Raw genomic sequence first — 6,661 nt, 5'->3', positions numbered from 1 at the left:
TTATATATAGTTATATAAAATGGTATGCGATAAGCTATGATATGATATAGGGTTGCTGCTATTAATTATTCTCATACTACTTTTTATTATATAGTAATGATTCATTAAACTACTGTTTTTATTCGCTCAATAAATATTTCTTAATCCACGTAATGTGAAAATGTATGTTTTTGTTTACTATAAATAATTTTCGAATTTCCTATTTGTATAGTAAAGAGAATGTTTTCTACTTTGGTTATTGATACATCCTGTTCAGTGCTTGATGTTCCTGAAGTTTTCATGTTAAAGTTTTATGATATGTGCCTTTATCTGTTTTAATCGGTACACCTTTCTGTTTTACGATTTTGGCTCTTTTATATGTCCAGATTATTTAAGTGGTCGTCTTAATCAATGGGGAATATTTATATGGACTATATTTTGTGACAGAGTGTAAAGTGTGCTTGTAACAGAATATGGCATTTTTTACTAGTTGATCGGGCTTCATATGTTTATTTTCGTCGTGTAAACATTTACAATGTTCAATAAAAGTCGAGTGGAATTTCTCGATTAAGGCTCAAGTACACGGGGCGAGTTTACAAACTACAAGCCGGTTTTTTCACAAGTAGCTCTTGAACTCGTCCAGTGTACTTAATGTTCCCGCTCCATTAGCTGCTTGTAAAAACACCCTGGAAAAAGTTGAACTGTCGGCGACTTTTCATAACACTCGCCGGCTTTTGAGAGAGTTAGCTTGTAAACTAGCCGCGTGTACTCACAGTAGCTTGTGCACAAGTTGCTAATAGCGTTGGTCTTGAAGATGTCAGAGGAGCTGGTTCTAGCAGGAGTTACAGTTGTAGCTAAAGTGGTTAAAAACGAGTTAATTAGACGACAAAAAGTTCATAAGAGGAACGTGTGGGTGAAACCGTGGATAGGAAGACGTACTGATTATGGTGCCTCAAATACTTTACTGAAAGAGCTGAAGAACGAAGATTCAGCGGCGTATAGAAATATTTTGAGAATTACAGGTAAACAGTTTGATCAGCTACTGGAAATGGTAGACGAAATGTTGTCAAAACAGGACACGACAATGAAAATGGCAATCCCAGTAACTACAAAATTAGAAATAAAATTACGCTATTTAACGACTGGTGATTCGTTCAAGTATCTGGTGTACCTGTTTCGAGTTCCAGAAACAACAATATCGAGGTTTCTACCCCATGTACTTACGGCGATTTGTTATGTTCTTCGACCATTTATTGAGGTAATTGTAAATAATTTGTAATTAATTTCCAAGAATTTATTTCATGGAATCTTTTCACATACTTTGGGAAAACATATTAATTATAGCTGTTTGTAAAATGTCGTCTTCGTCGTTTGAGAAATCAGTTGCAGAAGCTATTGAGTGCGGCGACGGGAGTAGAGAAAAGTTGTTAAAATCTTCTTGGACTGATGTATTGTCCAATATGTCCAACTTAGCACGAGCTATACTATTTTGAATTTTCTGCTGCAGTAAGATTGCTGCTCGCGTTGGTAGCTGACGGAATTCACTGGCTATATACTTGCCAAACAGATCGTATGGCTTATCCGCAGCAGCATTATTTGAAACGTCGTCTAACTTCTTGATTGCTTGCGATATTTCCACATTGTCGGATTTACTAATTTTCACAGTTTTTCTACACCTTTTTCTTGGCGTCAATTCTCTGTTCATCTTGTTATATATTTTGACTTTGGTTTAGGTCCTGAACAAAATAAAAATATTAATAATAATGCATATTTTATGTGTTATTCATTAAGACATAATAAGTACTTAAAAAGAATCTATTTCTGTCAGGTACCAAAAAGTGTGGGAGATTGGAAAGAAATTGAAAAGTTATTTCTCCAGAGTTGGAATTTTCCTAGATGCTGTGGAGCGATTGATGGTAAACACATTGTCATGAAGAAACCTCTCTGTTCAGGTTCATTATACTACAATTACAAGAAAACCTATATTATCTTTCTATCTGCTATGGTAGAAACAGATTATTGCCTCACCGGATGGACGAGCAAGTGATAGTGCAGTGTTTAGAGATAGTACTCTGAACATTGCGATGGAAAATAATTGGGTTTGCCGAGAGTTGTTTGAGCTGCTTGCAGTTTGCATAACTGGCTGCGAAAGACTACCCCAAGGCACTATATGTCTCAACAAGCGGTGAACAGAGAAGATTTTAACACGGGAGATATAAAACCTGGCGAATGGAGACAAAATACCAGTATCCTACATTCAGTGACCAGACTAGGCAACAACAATGCAAGCCAAATCGCGAAAGGGATCAGTCAAGCGTATATGAAGTACTTCACGGAAAAAAATACACTACCGTGGCAATGGGAGAAACTTGGACTTTAAAAGGCATAAACAATGTTTTAATAACATAGTATGCATCTGTGATGTATTAAATTCATAATTCATTAAATTTACTTACCAAATTTGATGTACTACTTCTCGTTGTCACAACCTCACTCAAATAAGTAGCATCCTTAAACCATATTAACTTTGGTACATAAACTTCATCAGTTCCACAGCCACTCTTTTTACTTTTTACAATTTTTTGTAATTCCGTTGTGTAGACATCTTTAATGAACTTAATTTTAGACTTAAGTAGCTTGAAACTCGCATCCCTCAACGATTGATTGCTGTAGTCTTTATCTTTAATGTTCCACAATGTAGGAAATTGTTGGTATACTTGTAAAAATAATGAAATATTAATAGTGTTCCACTTCATTTTCACAACAGGATCTAGATAGGACACTGTAGGGAAACCACCAATAACTTAGCAAATCTTCAAAATAACCTAACCAAATTAACAGCAGACGGCAACAAGTGGTTTCAACCATAGAGATATTACCACAGAGTAGGCAGAGTGAGAGCGTCTCGCGAATGAAAAGAGAAAGAGAATCATTTATGTATTTCTATCTCTTTCTTTTGTTGCGTACTGCGCATGCGTGTCTCTGATTCAACGGGCAATGGTAAAGTGCGTACACGAAATCTAATCAACGCGCATGCGCCATTAGACAAAGACAGCAATACATAAATTATTCTCTCTCTCTTTCTATCGGCCAGACGCTCCCACTTGTATGGGCGCCTATAGCATGCCTACTCTATATGTAATATCTCTATGGTTTCAACACGCCAGCTAGTTGACAACTGAGCAAGGGGGAAGTTTGTGTGTACTCCAGGGGTTTCTCTCATAATTGTTCTTCAAACAAGTTAACAATTGTTTATTAATTTTTCGACATCGTGATTATAGGTATTTAATTTTGGTTGTTCTTCCGTAGTTCCTCGTGCAATGAGTAAATTTGAACGCTGAATTTTTGAATACGTTTTGAGTTGTAATACAAATATTCGCATGAGAGAATCATTTTGAAAATATGGAACATAAATTTGTTTGGGGTCGATGTATTCTTTAATAAATTGTATTATATTAAATTCACTGTTAAATTTCAGTATTGTATGTATTTCACCTAGTGCACATACTTCACCGCATACACCGGTATTCTCATGCGTAGGCACGCACCATCTCTCTCGCACAAAGTGACGTCACGTTGGAATCAAAATGTTGATTATAATGTATGCTGTATACCTGTTAAAAAGTTTTATTTTGATTCCTAAAGTAATATTTGATGGAAAGGCATGTCTATATGTATATGTATTATATATATAGTTATTGAAAAGTGACTAGGTATTTAAATAATGATTATAACATTATGAAATTAATCAATTTAATAATATTATTTCTGATATATTATGGGTATATTTCATACATTTCTTTAAGCAAATCATATATAGATAAATAAACTATGTTTTAAACCTAGACATTATATGGAACTGCCTTCTTCGAAATGAATAGACAAACACGCACTAGTATAGCTATTGGAAAAAAATAGGAATTGCGTGTTCTAATTTGTGATTTACGACATTTATTTACCATATTTTAAATTAATTTTATCCTTTCGTCCACTGCTTCGCCAAATATTTTTTTTTGGAAACCAAAGTATTTAATACCTGTTACTTTGGTACTTCGATTAGTGTTTTTGCATATAGCGACTGCATTATGATTTCATAATAGAAAGTCCAATTTTTCTAATAGAAAATAATAACAGTTGGTCCAATTCCGTAATAGCCGCTAAACACAAAAAAATGTGTATCGTGACCTAGTGCCAAGTAAAGTTGATTTTTAAACATATTTAGAGATTTTTCTTATATTGGAATATTTAGGATTATATTTTCAACTACTGTGTGTATAGTGTCTAAAGTCTTGTAGCTATCGTCTTTATTTTTTGATGATGACTCCAATATTTCTGATTAATCTACATCGTCTAGATTCGGCACAGTCGAATTTCCAAGGAAGGGGTCAAGTGGGTCATGACCTCCTCCAATCTGTTTTACTTTTAGGAAAAATGTTAGGAAAGCATTAAAGCTTCTGTACAGTTTGAGCGAACTGCCGAAATTAAGGGGAGACAATAAGGTAGTCGCCTGTAAAAAGTTCACAGTTTACTTTTTCTTTCTTTGTTATTTCAATTCGTGTTGTTGTCAATAGGATTCTCTTGTTCTTGTATAACTTAAGATCAATTAAATCGCTTTCGTCAAAATTTACGTCAACACGTGCAGTTTTGAGTGCGTTAAGATTTGATACGTTATGTGAAAGAGCGTCTTCTACTGAAAATAAATATTTATATTACTTAACCTAAACTTGAACCATATTTTGAAATTTCGATTAAATAATTTTTTATTACATAAATCAGTATTTACATTCATCATAAAAGTCTTGGAAGTAGTACAAATAATCATTACACTTAAATTCTGGAAATGCAGGTACTAAAGGTATCTTATATTTCTACTTCCTTAGCTAATGATAATTTAACATTTGAATGGTAAATCGTTTGTGGATATTTCTCTGTTACAGATGGTTTAATTATTAACCGAGAACTACCTGTATCTATTAGCCACTTTAGATGATTTATTTCGATTACCTCATCTCGCTGAAAATTCTCTTTTTCTGCAGGATTATCAAGTGGTTCTTCTATTGGTTCATAATCAGCCTCTATGTTAGGATCGTATTAATTGGAGTATAGCTCTTCGGCTATGAAATTTGGTCTTTACTTCGGGTTATTTTGAAAGTAATTATTATTTTTATTAAAGCGATTTTTTGTTTGTATCGAAGAGATTCTCGAAGTTGCGGACATCAGTATGGGTTTTTGTAAATTATTTTGATTTGGATTAGGTTGAAAGGCATTTTTCGGTGGACTAAATACTTGTCTGCTCGTGAAATATTTTCTTTTTTGCGGGATCTATTGAATTCAAAGGGTTGGCTGATAAGATTATTATGTGTTTTAATTTGAGTCAAAGTGATAATTTCTTGGTTATGGAGAATTTTTGGGAAACGGCATGTTTCCGTAAAAGTTATGGTTATGCGTTTTGTTAAAATTAGATCTATTTGATATTTTTGAAATTTTCGAATTCCATTAGCTCGCATAATCCTTCAGACTTATTAGCCTTTTCAATTGCATTTTATTTTTGAGTATACCATTGCATGCAGCGATGGATGCATTTAAAGCGATTATATTTGCAATTAATATTCAATTAATATTAATTGTAACCTACTATCAAAGTCAATTCAATGTGCACCCTTAAGGGGTCTACTACTGGTATTCTTGTACGAGACCGTCTAGATCTCATCTGTCTGAGAAACATTGTAGACATGCTCGTTTAAATTTATCCCTACAATTTATTCCTGTTCTATTGCCTAGAATAAACTGAGTCTCTAATATCTTTTGTTCGCATTTTAAAACGTGAGAATTCAATTCTGAATCGTTATATGTTTGATACGCTCTCATTAAATTTTCACATCTTCACATCAAAATATCGTTTATTATTTGAATTATTCATCCAATGCTTATCAAATTACTTACACCAAAATATCAATCGAAGACCTAAGAATGACTAGGAAAGGTGAGAAAAAGAATAATTTGCTAGTTATGTTTTGATGAAAAAACGACTGCTCACAAAATTTCCTGCTTCGGGTGCTCCAAGGAATGGGCTCTGTAGCTACTTAATCTTCTAATCGAACGGTTAGAAAAGAAAAAGCTGCAAAACCACCGCAAAGTCACAACACAAATGAACAGTTCTTTAAATTACAACTTGTGCTTGTGTGATCTTACTGACTGCGCTACTTTTATATTTCTTATTCCAAATAACGTTTTAAAAACATTTTATTTCGATATATTAAGTAAAAACACAACGATTGAAGTCAAGTAAAAGAATGAAGAATATAAAACAAACTTAGTTTTATAATACAGAAAGTATAAGCGCATTTTGATTGTATTGCAAATCTGCGGGTGTTTCTTGATAACGTCGTAAACATACTCGTATTATTGCTAGCTATAATAAGTGGAAGATATTCGTGATAACTAATTCACATTGATTGCGGAAAATGTAATTGTTAATTAGATTAAAAACTCATGAATTATATAAAAATATGTATGTAAAATATTCTGTGATGTTTATGATCCACATTCATAAATTAAGATTATTAATGTATGAACTTTTGCCGGAAACACATGTGGTTAAGGTAGGTTATGATATGAATAGCGGGAACTCTGTTAGATGATCTTTAACCATCAATATGGGAATTGTCGATAACTACAATAA

Source organism: Diorhabda sublineata, chromosome X, assembly GCF_026230105.1.
Source record: "Diorhabda sublineata isolate icDioSubl1.1 chromosome X, icDioSubl1.1, whole genome shotgun sequence".
Taxonomy (NCBI): Eukaryota; Metazoa; Arthropoda; class Insecta; order Coleoptera; family Chrysomelidae; genus Diorhabda; species Diorhabda sublineata.
Note: the sequence above shows the minus strand (reverse complement) of the source record.